We start from the raw sequence: 13407 nt of genomic DNA on the forward strand, positions 1-13407 counted from the left end.
ACGCCTTCAAGTATGAGGACTGGTGGGGTTCTTCTTTATCAGATTAAGGAAGCGAGGTCCCTTCTATTCCTAGTTTGCTTCAGGGTTTTCTTTTTTAGAATGAATGTAGAATTTTTTTCAAATGCTTTTTCTGTACCCTTTGAGATCATTTTATGAATATTTTCTTGTCATGTTTCAGTTATCTATTATTTTATAAGAAGCCATGCCAGTATTGGTGGATTGGAAGAATGACCATTTTATCAAACATTACCATCTGTGGGCTGAGAGGGCTCATCAAGATTATTGTTCTGCCATTTTTGTTTGTGTGCTTTTATGTAGTCACAGTGAGAAGATATCTGGGGTTGCAGTCATGTGGTAGCTCAGTTTGGACATTGGAATGTTCTAGATGACTTATTACATGTCTGGCACCTCGGCAGAGATGGCTAAAAGTCCCAGTGCGATTGGAATATTGGGATGGCTGGGCCAGTCTTTCTCCACATAGTCTCAAGCCCTCTTTCTCTCTCTCTGGCCTCTGGAAGCTCTCTCCATCTGATTGAAGGATTTCTTACATGGTGACCCAAAGTGCACAGCAGGAGCTGCCAGGCCTTCCTAAGGCATGTTTCGGAAATTGGCACAGCATCACTTCTGCCACATTCAGTTGGATAAAGGAAATCACAGGCCAGCCCAGATTCACTGCCAGCAGGACTATACAAGGCTATGATGCCAAGAGGCCATACCACAATATATTAATGTGGTGAATTACATCAATTAGATTTTCTAATGTTTACTAGCCTTACATACCTGGGATAAACCCAAGTCTTAATGAACTTTTTTCAAATCTAATATATTACTTGTTTAGGTTGGCCCATTTTCACTGTTCCTTCATAATATAGTTTAAGAAAAATTGTAGGTCATCCTTGCTCTTAAAAAGAATCCAGTAATACTTTTTTATGAAAGTCGTTGAATGGATGAATCTAGATCTTATTTATCTAGATTCTAGAAGAATCTAAATCTTATTTATCAGCAAAATAAGTCAGTCAGAGAAAGACAAATACCACACGATCTCACTCATAGGTGGAATTAAGAAACAAAAGAAATGAGCAAAGGAAAAAAAGAGAGAGAAAGAGAGCGAGAGAGGGACAACCAAGAAACAGACTCTTAAATATAGAGAACAGACTGATGGTATGGTGAGGTGAGGGGTGGGGGAATGGGTAAGAGTTGAATCAATATATTATACACCTGAAACTAGAATAACACTGTATGTTAACTGTACTGGAATTTAAAATAAAATAAAAAATAGTTGAGGTCCCAAGTTCTCTTCTCTCCTCTCCTCACATATATGCCCTAAGAGGAAACTTCTTTGATCTTTCCATGGAGGGGGTGGGACACTGGAACATTTTTGATTGCTGCCAGCAAGGCAGGCATCAGAACCTAAGCAGCGGTGATTTCACCTGGTGAGTCACTGTCACATTGACATATCCTGTTCCCCGCTGATGGTGCTACCTTTTACACAAAAGCATTCAGAACACCCTGCATTGGCAATGCGGTGAGTCTCTCTCAGTGCCTCCTCTGCCGTGCAACCTCATGGTGGTTGCATTGGAAGGATCTTGATAGCAACTTCCTTAAGTCCAGTGGTGCCCAACTAATGGAGAGTGACTCATGCCTCTGACAGGGAAGTTAATGTTTCTTCTCAGTGCTTATGTTGGTTAGTCTTCCCATTTCCTCCTCATATTTGTTTATCCTATCTTCCATGAAGTTTATGAAAAGATTGTAGGACATCACTATAAGGTAATTGGGATAGGATTTAGTTACTACTATAGTAGATTTTACTTAAAAGATTATAGTTTACTATGTTCCATGCACTCTCTATATTTAAATAGGTTGTGTATATACAATTATATCTAATACATAATGTATGCATAATATACATGCTGTATGTATGGATATGCTTCCAGTGATCCATGTTTTTACCACATGTTGTGTGTATGTGTATCTGTACACACACACACAGACACACACACGTTGTGTGTGGATGCTTTATATATTGTGGTAGACAAAACATAGCCACAAATTTATCAACATTTATCCCACGGAGAGGTGAGTCTTTGACTCCTACCTTTGAACCTGGGTGAGCTCAGAAACTGCTTTGAGTGGGGGGCTATTGAAAAGGTGATGCTCTGTTTTCAGGCTCAGGCCTTAATAGCCTGGCAGCTTCCACACCCTGTCTCTTGAAACACTCATTCAGGGAGAAGCCAGCTGCCATATAGGTAGTCCAACAAACCTGAAACCACCATGCTGTGAGGAAGGCCAGTTAGCCACAGGGGAGTAGAGGGACCTGATGACTCCCACTGAGGTATTCTGGTCACCCCAGACCACGCAGCAGACTTGGGAGTGAAGATTCATCAGATGATCCAGCCTTAACCCCAATCTACTGATATCAACTCATATGCAGATTATAGGAGAGATACAGTCTGTTTATGAATTAAGATGAGTTCCCTTTTGGTCGTGTTGTGAAAGAGGTGTCGTGGGACATCCTGACAGAGATACTTAGAGAATGCAGAAATTTAGGGTCAATGAGCTGGACTGAAGGTATTACCCAAAAATCCTGAATGTGCCTGTGATTGTTATTTGATGTCACTGTGTATGGCCCACTGCTGTGAATAGTTGCTCACTGTGGGTAAGGGCCACACCTCTAGGGGAAGGTAAAGGAATCATACCTATGGCAAAGGACAGTGTATGTCATACAGCTTGAATGAACCCCTCTCCTAGGCAATTCTACTATGTGTCCCCAAGTAACAGTTCCAACCCTGTCTCATCCCTTTCCAAAATCAAAAGTAAAATAAAATTCAAAAGCATTATGTTAGATGTAGGCCATTGTTCATGAGATTGGTATGATCTTTTATGTAGATATTTTACCATTATTAGAGTTATTTATCAAATTATCTCTTCAACTTTTTTATTTTTTAAGATTTTATTTATTTGACAGAGAGAGATCACAAGTAGGCAGAGAGGCAGGCAGAGAGTCGGGGGCGGGGTGGAAGCAGGCTCCCTGCTGATCAGAGAGCCTGATGTGAGGCTCCAGCCCAGGACCCTGAGATCAGGACCTAAGCCAAAGGCAGAGGCTTAATCCACTGAGCCACCCAGGCACTCCTTCACCTTTCTTTTTTATGGCCGATAAAGACCTACACCTCCTGGTTCTCGGCTACCATTGTGAATCCATTTCCTTTAACTTTACGTTTCACTGACTGCGCTCCAGCCACTCTGACTTTTTATCTCTCCTTTCAATCTACTAAGCTCCTTCCCATTTGGGAGCCCCTTGTACTTACTGTCCCTTCTGTATAAGAGCTTTATCCATAGATCCTCCTTTAGCTCTGCCCTTTCCAAAATTCAGGTGTCAGCCTAGAACCCAGTTGTACCTTCTCACAGAGGCTAGGTTTACATAGTACACCAGTACCCTAGTTAATCTTTATATCACCTCTTTATGTCTAAAATGAAAAAGAAAAGAAAAATTTGTCAATAGTACTATTAGCTCCACAAGAACAGGATTTTTGAATTTTTAATTCCCAGTTCCAATTGTGTACATAGTAGATTCTCAATAAATAACTGCTGTCTGAATAAATGAGTGGCCATGTGCATGTGAAAGAGAAAGACCAAGAGAGGTAAGAGGAGGGCCAGTGAGCATGTATCTTACAGGACTCCATCTCCAGTGCTCCCAAATCTGGTGCACTGTTTAGTGGTTCTCCATCTCACATGCATACTGAAATCATCTAGGGACCCATTGAAACTGGAGACTTACTCTCAGAAATTTGGATGTAAATTTTGGGGGTGTAGCCTAGGCATCAAGATTTTCCAAAACTCCCCAGGTGTGTCCCAGGTGAGAATCAGTCATAGGTATTAATAAAACTGAAGTTATCTTTTCCTGTGCCTCTTCTGACATCTTTATTAAGTAAATTCTGAGACGCTCTAACTCCAGAGCCACCAGGCAATGCTGATCACTACAGATGTCTCCAGCATACTTGCTCTAAAGAAAGATCTGGACTGCTCGTGTTTACCTTAAGGATCAAATTCCCATTGACTGGTGGGAACATTTTGGTTTATAAGAAAAGATACAGAGAGCTTTTGTTAGAAGATAAACTAGCAATGGCATATGAGCTGAATTCAGAATTTTCCACATTAGCGTCTTTCTTGGTCATTGCATATTAAAGTAGGGTAGGAAAGTAACTTAACAGTCCTCCTGGGAACAGGAGCAGGTTTTGACATTTTGAAGGTCATGTTTCTGCCCCCAAGGGAAGCATATGAGAAAACAGAGCCAGGTTCGTTCCCTAAGCCCATCTCTTGGGTATCATGGGGAAGGTACTAATGGCATTGATGGGCACTATGGAACATGATGTTGGTTGAGAAAAAATTTAAAGCAACAAAACCCTCTTTTCAAAGAAAATCAAACCACAATTCGAAAATTGACCAGGGCGCCTGGGTGGCTGGGTGGGTGGGTTAAAGCCACTGGCTCAGTGGGTTAAAGCCTCTGCCTTTGGCTCAGGTCATGATCCCAGGGTCCTGGGCTCGAGCCCCACATCGAGCTCTCTGCTTGGCAGGGAGCCTGCTTCCCCCTCTCTCTGCCTGTCTCTCTGCCTACTTGTGATCTCTGTCTGTCAAATAAATAAATAAACTCTTTAAAAAAATTTAAAAAAAAAAAGAAAATTGATCAAAGTGGAGTGTTCTATTTGGAGGAGAGTTTGTAGCCTGGAGGCTAGCTCAGTCTAGGTTGCCTCACGCAGTGCCTACGCCCAAATGGCCCTGGAGGACTGATGACTAGGGCTCTGCCAAAGGTGACTTGAAAAACACCCTTCCAGATGATGCTTTTTGGGGTAGCAATTATAGAGAAATTAAACTAATAACAATTAGGTAAGGGTGTGCTGTGGGTCTTCGGTATTGAGATTGAGCATGGCATTAGGATTAACCAGGTTGGTCCCTTTCTAGAATCATTTCAGTTCATACGAGCATGACCTGGGGACATTGGTGAAATGCAGGTTCTGATTCAGTGGTCTTGGGTGGGACTCAAGATTTGCATTTCTGATAAGCTCCTAAGAGCTGCCAATGCTTTGAATACCAGCTTCAAATCACAATTCATGATCAACATTCCCAGGAAACTTACTAGAAATGCAGATCTTGGGGCACCATCATGGAGCTTCTCGATGCAACCCTCTACCTGAAAGTCTGGAAGTCCTTGCTTTTTACAATTTCCCTAGTCTTTTCCGATGTTCGCTAAGGTTGAGTACTTATGCTTTAGCATGTGTCTGCCTACGTATTTTACCTTTTGGGAACCCCGGAGGAGAGCCTGTAACTCATCAAATGTCAAGGCTGGAGGAGGGTCTAGAGATCATGTAGCCAACCTTACTCTTTTATTGATTAGAAAATTGAACGCCCAAAGGGCAAATAGTTCTGTCAAATGTCCATCACCAGTGGGGAGCAGGGCGGATGCTAGCATCTCTCTTGTCTTCTGCTGTAGTCCCAAAGCCTAGTACAGTGCCTGGCACAAGGAAGGTGAGAGCAAAAATCATTCTTACTGGCGTGTATTTGTGTTCTGCTTGTGCCTGATTATTTTCAAGTTCTCTTATTAAATATTTTCAAGTTATAAAAATGAAAATTGCTGTTCCCAGATAAAATATCAAAGTTCTCATAAGAATCTGAACAGTGTAGGCATTCAGAACATGGACTATGGGGAGCCAAAGAGATGGACCTAGAATTTAGCCCTGGCTTCAACATTTACTAAGTGTGGCGACATTTACTAATTTGGCAACATTTACTAATCTTGGCGATTTGGCTCAACTGTTCTGAGCCTGTTTCCTCATTTGTAAATTGGAGATTTCAATAGATTCTAGGTCATGGAGTTTTGTGAATATTTAATTGGTCAGTGCTTGTAAACTGTTTAACATGGTTCTTGGTACATAGTAAGTGCTAAATGCAATGGTAACCCCTCTGGATTACAAAAATGCGATGATGATTGCAAAAGTCATACCAGAAGACACAGCATTAGGAATCCCCTGCCAACTCATAAGATTTTGAAATGGATCATGTCTGAAATGATTGTGTGTAATACATAGATCATAGATCTGGAGTGAATAAACCTGGGTTTGCACACTACTCAGGAGAACTTTCCTATAGCATGAGGTGTGTCACCCTTGTATCATAAAGTGGTTATTGAGATATTGAGAAACTGAGTTACTGAGGTGAGTCGCTCTCAACAGATCAAATGGCAGGATGGGGTGTGGGGGCTGAATTCTCCCCTGGGATTCTCTCCACGGGGTCCAAATATTGACTGACTAGCTTAGAGTTTGCTGCAGATATGTGGTGTAACAGCTTTGAGCAATGTGTCTCAATCTCTACACAGAGAGCATAGGAAAGATATTTTTAGCCTGATTACTAAAGAGAGGAATGTCAGTTCAAAATATATGCCTCAAGAGTTCAGTAGGGGAATGGGACTGGGCTATCAGGAAGTATGTTTTCTTCATGTGTCCCAGATTTTTAGAATAGCTCCGATTTTCTGACATTCTGCAGTTCTACGAGTAAAATTCTACTTGTCTGAGCAGATATGCTCATTTTGTGGGGGAAGTGGTTAGGAAAATATGGCCACCACAGACCAATATAGAGATCACATCAATGATACTTGGTGTTTGAGGAAAAAGTACTACATATTGTAAGTAGGCATGACTTCCCCTCAGCAATGAGTCAGGCTTTTCTTCAGTTGCAAGTGACAGAAACTAACTCAAATTGGCTGAGGCAAAAAGGGGATTCCCTGACTCTTAAAACTGAAAAGTCCAGGGTTGGACCTTTCCAAAACTAACAAGTCCAGGAAGAATCTGGATGGTTGCAGATTCTCAAACAATGACCCAGCAAAGCCACCTCTCTTCATTTCCTTATTCTTCTTTCTCTATGTTGTCTTATTTTCTCAGTCAGTCTTCTTTGGGTGATGCCAGCAGCCCTGGGTTCATCTTCATCAGCTTGGCATCCATGTAGAAAGAAATGAACTTTTCAGTGAAAGCTTGAAAATTCACTCTGGCTGCACCTGAGTCATTTGTCCCTCCCACACCCACCAGTGAAAGGACTGGTATCAGCAGCACCTGAACCATGTAGAGTAGAAGATCTCTCAAAGGAAACCGAGACATTAATAAAAAAAAAAAAAAAAATGCTGGGCAGGGAAACACACAAAATGTCTTTATATCCTTTTTCTTTGAGTCAGGATTCTGTTTCTCATCACTTCTTTATGCCCAGCTTCCTGAGAATTAAATTCTTCCATATACCATGTCCACAAGACATACCATCTCCTCCACAAGAGATCTGCCTCTTGCCCACAAGTGAGGTTCATTTGTCCATCCTTTATTTTTCGCCTGTACTGCGTGAACTTCACTGATGTCTTGGTTCTGACTTGACTGTCTCTCCACATGTGATTGAATGTCACTTGGAGATTTAATTTCTCCCACCTCGGCTTCCTTTTGCCTCTTTAGTCTTCGTAAAAATTTTGTCACTACACTACAATCCTTTTCAAACTGTGGGAAGAAGGATGATGTCTATACCTGCAGGCAACCAGAAAGAATTTCTTCTGGGAAACATGGAGACACAATTTTGTTGCCATATGCAGCATCTCTGGCCAACTGCAGAATGGACCCACTATTCATTTGGTTCACCAGAGCAAGTACTCCGGGAATGATTTGCTTGGATCCAATTTGCAATTTGCTTTTAGAGAGCTAATTAGGTAGAAATTTGCAAATGAGAATAACTACCCTTGCATGCAGCAATTTGCTTTATTAAATGAGAAGTGACATGGTGTGTGTTACGCTGTTAGCATGATAAGGTTCACAGTTATGCAGATAGTGGAAGCGTTCCAAGAGTGACTGGTGTTCAATGTATAGCTGATTGTCATAAGATTTAGAAAGGGCCTCACAGCAAAAAAGGGACATTTTAATAAAATGTCATTTTCATTCAGCACAGTGTATCAGAACCTCCTATAGGATTTGTTAAAAATAATTAACATTTATTGACTACTAGTGTCAGATGCTAGGCAGAACCAATTCACTCCTCCAAACATCCTAGAAGGAAAGTACTATTGCACCCATTTTATATTTAAGAGTTAACTGACTTGCTCTTGGTGACATAATTGGATTGTGAGTGAACTTCCAGCCAGTGGACCCAAGACCCCAAGCTCTGACATAATGTGTAGGTCTAGTAATGATTATCACTTTGGCTATTTAGAAATTACCCATGGCTACCTGTTGGATTAAAAATATATGTATATATGTGTGTGTGTGTGTGTGTGTGTGTGTGTGTGTGTGTATTAGCTTAAATTCATAACAAAATTGAGAGGAAAGTACAAAAATTTCCTATAACTCCTTACCCCCCCACACACATAACCTCTCCCATTATCAACATCTTCCACCAGAGTGATTCATTTGTTGTAACTGATGAGCCTACATGGACACGTCATTATCACCCAGAGTCCATAGTTTACCTAAGAGTTCATTCTTGGTGTTCTACATTCCATGGGTTTAGACAAATGTATTATGACAGATATCCATCATTATACAGAATATGGTCACTTTCCTGAAAATTCTCTGTGCTTCCCTATTCATTCCATTCCTGTTCCCCCTTTACCCTACCAATGATGAAAATTGTATAGTTTCCTTTATCTTTTCTGGAATGTCAAAGAGTAGAAACCTTTCATTATAGAGCCTCCTTAGATTGGTTTCTTTCACTTAGTAATACGCATTTAAGGTTTTTCCATGGCTTTGTCTGGTTTAATAGCTCATTTCTTTTTAGCACAAATTGTGTTCTATTGTCTGGTTGTAGCACTGTTTATCCATTCACCTTCCCCATGTTGGTTGCTTCCAAGTTTAGGGAATTATTAATAAATCTGCTATAAATATCCACATGCATGTGTTTAAGCAGCCATATGTTTTCAGCTCCTTTGGGTAAATACCAAGGAGCACAGTTTCTGGGTTGTTTGGTAAGATTATGTTCGGTTTTGTAAGTAACCACCAAACTCTATTCCCAAGTGGCAGTGCCATTTTCCCTTCCCATCAGCAATGAATGCAAGTTCCTGTTGCTCTACATCCTCACCAGCATTTGGTGTTGTCAGTGTTCTGGATTTTAGTCATTCTAATCTTTGTGTTACCGGCTGTTTTTTAATTTTTCATTATAAACGTATTGTATGCCTTTTAAGTGGTAGATAATAGAGTCTCTGATATTCTGTGTATTTTTAAGAAGTAACTCCCCAATAGTACCTGAGACAAAAAACAACAGCTAAAACCTATTGAGTATTGACTAAGTGTCATGTCTTGTGGTAAGCACTTTAAAAAATTTTTGATTGATTTGATAGACAGAGAGACAGCACAAGCAGGGAGAGAGGGCAAAGGGAAAAGCAGAGTCCCTGCTCAGCAGGGAGCCCGATGTGGGGCTTGATTCCAGCACCTTGGGATCATGACCTGAGCCAAAGGTAGACACTTAACCAACTGAGCCACCCAGGTGCCCTTGTGTTAAGCACTTTATATGTTTTTTTTTTTTTTTAAGATTTTATTTATTTATTTGACATACAGAGATCACAAGCAGGCAGAGAGGCAGGCAGAGAGAGAGGAGGAAGCAGGCTCCCCACCGAGCAGAGAGCCTGATGTGGGGCTCAATCCCAGGAGCCTGGGATCATGACCTGAGCCGAAGGCAGAGGCTTTAACCTACTGAGCCACCCAGGTGCCCCATATGTTTTCATTTTTTAATTTATTTAATCCTCTTACAAACTTCCTGACTTAGATACCATGCCGTTTTAGACTAAGGAAACCAAGTGTTAGAGACAAGACACTTGCTTCAGGGCATCCAGGAAGTGAGTGACCGAGCTGAGAGAAGAGTCTAGATAGTTTGGCTCCATAGCTTTTGCCTTTGGCTTCTCTGCTACACTATACCATAGCACACCATGACACACCAGATCCTTTCAGCCACTGTCAGGGACAATGATGTCCTATTAGAACCTAATCATTTTTATACTTAGTGTTGTTCCTCAGGTATCATCCAATAGTATCCCCCCCATAAACACACCTTCTCAAAGTCATCACATCACTACCAAAATGTTAGGTGACAGATATTTAATTTTTAAATTCACCTTTAAAAGGACAAAATTTTTGGAGAGTGAGATATTGTCACCAAGGAATGTGACAGAATACTAACATTATCGATTTATTCAACAAATTTCTCAAGAGAGACTGCCAGCCTGATTCTGTGATAGGCTTTGGGAAGACACATAAGGCACAGTACCACAAGAATGCACATGGTTTAGTGATAGGTATGCAAATAAGTGCTATAGGGCAATGTGTTGAGATTTGAAGTAGAAGGGAAGCTAAGTGCTTTGGGAGCTTGATCTGAGCTACCCTTGACTGCCAGTGAATTGGGTCTTCCCCAGGAGGTAATAGAAGGCTGTCCTTAAGTTAAAGGGATTAGGTTCTGTAATAGTGTGTATTTAATTAAGAATATATTCAGTTGTCAAAAAAAAAAGATAATAGAGATTTAGGCAATAAGTGACTTAATCAGAGGTCATCAGCCTTAGTTGGTTTAGTTGTTACATGTTATCTCTGGTCTCCTTCTATCTCTCTACCTTCTTAGCTATTGGCATTTCATGTTCACGTGTTTTACCTCATTGTCACAAGATGGATGCTGTCACTGCAAACAGAGCCTACGTGGGAAATTGATAAGAGAGTGGTAATGAAAAAGATATTTTCTTGTAGTGGAACTTTTATTAACTTTTTATTTTATTAACTTTATTAACTTTTATTAACAAAGAAGAGAGGATGTGAGACTCTATGGGGCAGATCCTGATGCATCACACTCATAACAGGATGATTTATAAATCAGAATGTCCATTTCTTCGAATGTAAATAATTGGCTGTACTTAGAATGACATCTAACATCACTTCCCATTTAGAATCCACTTGGTTAAGACACATTTAGTAGGTTGCTTCTAAGACCAAGTACATATTATCATCATGTGTATGTGTATCATCATAACATGTGTACAGATGTTTCTAAGGCCAACTAAGTTAAAATCTTTGGTATTTGGTCAAAGATTTCTTTTTGCAGGACTTGCCAGAATCTTTAGCATGTTTATGAGTTCTATGAATTCCCAAGCATCCGTTACTAGATCAATGTGGTGGTTCACTTTAGTAAGCCTTTAACAGATAGGGTGATGTTTTGTTTGTGGGCACATGCAAGTGTAAACTACTGTTAGCCTACCCAGTAGGAAAAATTAGCATTTGAAGTAACCCTCAGAAAGAATTTTACCTCAGAGGTAGTTACTGAGACATTTCAAATGCCACTACTGTAATCTACATCATAGGTTTTGTGAGAAGGAAATAGAAATGCTTTTTTATTTTTAAGATTAGTGGTTTTCAGCTACATTATGAGCCAGAATGACAGCATGGCCTCACCACCCTTCTTTGAACAAGGGGAACCAGGGAAGTCCATCTCCTAATTTCTTTGGTCCTCAAGGTCCTGTGCCCACACTTCATGGAGGGCTCTATCAGGTGACACAGTCCTATAGTCTGCTTGTACAGCAACTAGTGGACTGTGGTCTCAGCCTGTCTTAGGCAGAGTGAATATTTTATGCAAAGGCTTATGCAAGATCCCAAAGGCAGACTGGGACTTTCCAGAGCTTACAAGAGCAGTATGCATCCCCATTTTTCATGCTTATTTGCTATTAGGTATGTGTGTGTTTGGCAGAATGCGGTCTAAGCCTTGCTTGAATTAAGAGTTCTTATTTGGCAGTAGAAATGTGAGGCGGAATGGAAGGTACATCTGAAGGCTTAGGAAATACTAGTGAAAATATTCATGACACCAACACAACCATTTTGTATGGTCAAATGAGCTTAAGGTATTCACCATGGAATGCTTTTATTGTGGTACAACTCATGGAACTAGTGTTCTCAGGACCTCACTTTGGGAAATAAACTCACAAGCAGGAAGTTACAGTTTTAGTCTAGAGTAGACTGGGACAGTTGCTCTAGTTCTTTTCTGATGGTTATTTTTTGATTTTCTGATCTATGATATAATTTATGAGAAAAGTGTTAAAGAGGCATTACAGCAAAATCTCATTTGATTTTGCTTTTAATGAACTGTCTTTATTGAAAAGAGTAAAATTGAGGAAGTTTGAGGAAAAAATGAAATACGTGGTCATTCCACCTATGCACTAATAGCAGATGTGTAGATGAAAAATGAAACACATAAGGCATTATCTGGCTATTTCTATGTTTGTGTGCTTCCTATTTATAGAGTGACATTTAGATGACTGAAAATTTCACTTTCAGAATCATGATGCTGTAAGACCCACCCTAAGAAAGAAAGTCCTTTGTGGCGAGAACATTCACTGCTTTTCTGTGGCTTCTACAACCAGCACACATCTAGTAATCAAAAAGAGAGCTGCATGGGATAAATACAGTAGTTGACTTCTGCCCAAATCTTTTGAAGAGAGGAAGTGGAGCTTTTCTGCTCTTCGACACACAAAAGAACATTGCTTTATAATGGATTCCACAGAAAAAGCAAAATCCAAACAAAGCAGCATCTTTTTGCTCTAACCTACATACAATGTAAGTGAGATGCCAAGTATGCAAATGGTGGGAGGGAAGAAATGCACTTTCATTACCCCAGTTATTGGATTTTGTTTAGAAATATGAGTAGTAATTGCCCATGAGTTTGATGATTAATGCATACTGCTCTTTTCTCCTTCTTCTTCTTGTTCTTTACTATTTGATTCTCAGTTTAATTTTTATATACTATTTCTTTGATTATTTCTTTCTTCATAAAAGATGGGGTAGTGGTCTAAGAACTAGGCCCACCTTGTATCAGCCCAAGTCATCAGGGTGAAATATAATAGCAGTTCCCTCCTTCTAGGTCAGTTGTCTCTTTCTATATAAACATCAGTAAGACTGTCTCATGTCTGTTATGAACTCATTTCTGAAAGCAAAACTGGGCCCATCCTTTTGTTCTTATGGTCCAGGTACAAGTGGAATCAGTGCCATTTTGTAGCAGCTTCTGCTAAGTAGACAAAGCACAGTCCCAATTTGGAACCTGCAGCTGCAAAACTAGACACTCAGCCTGCCACTCACTGCACCCCGCCATACATACATTCCAGCCCCTTGACTGAGACCTTACTATGTGTGGGTTTACCAGTCTAATGAACCTCTCTTCACTATTAGATAGGGACCCTGTTTAGTTGTCATTGTGGCTCTGTCTACCTCCACCCTTCCCCAGGACCTGGGCCAGTGCTCCATCCAAGTAGGCTCTAGATGTTTGTTGACTAGTTAAATATTTTTGAAAGACTCTTCACACCACCATTGAGGGGGTGGGGAAATGGCTTTGCTGGAGCTGCACATGAAGGAGGAGGCTTGATTCTACAGACTG

General features: G+C 40.5%; 1 long non-coding RNA gene across 1 annotated transcript in view; it reads right to left on the reverse strand.

Moving 5' to 3' along the window:
- Window positions 1-3165: 3165 nt before the first annotated feature.
- The window catches only part of LOC125110261 (uncharacterized), a 300974-nt gene continuing 290732 nt past the window's right edge, over window positions 3166-13407 (reverse strand). The window contains exons 5-6 of the long non-coding RNA XR_007130541.1: window positions 7296-7550; window positions 3166-3464 (exon numbers count right to left, since the gene is read on the reverse strand). This is a non-coding gene — a long non-coding RNA (uncharacterized LOC125110261). The remainder of the gene's footprint in view (window positions 3465-7295; window positions 7551-13407) is intronic.

The sequence above is a fragment of the Lutra lutra genome, chromosome 1 (genome assembly GCF_902655055.1).
Source record: "Lutra lutra chromosome 1, mLutLut1.2, whole genome shotgun sequence".
In the NCBI taxonomy this organism is placed as follows: Eukaryota; Metazoa; Chordata; class Mammalia; order Carnivora; family Mustelidae; genus Lutra; species Lutra lutra.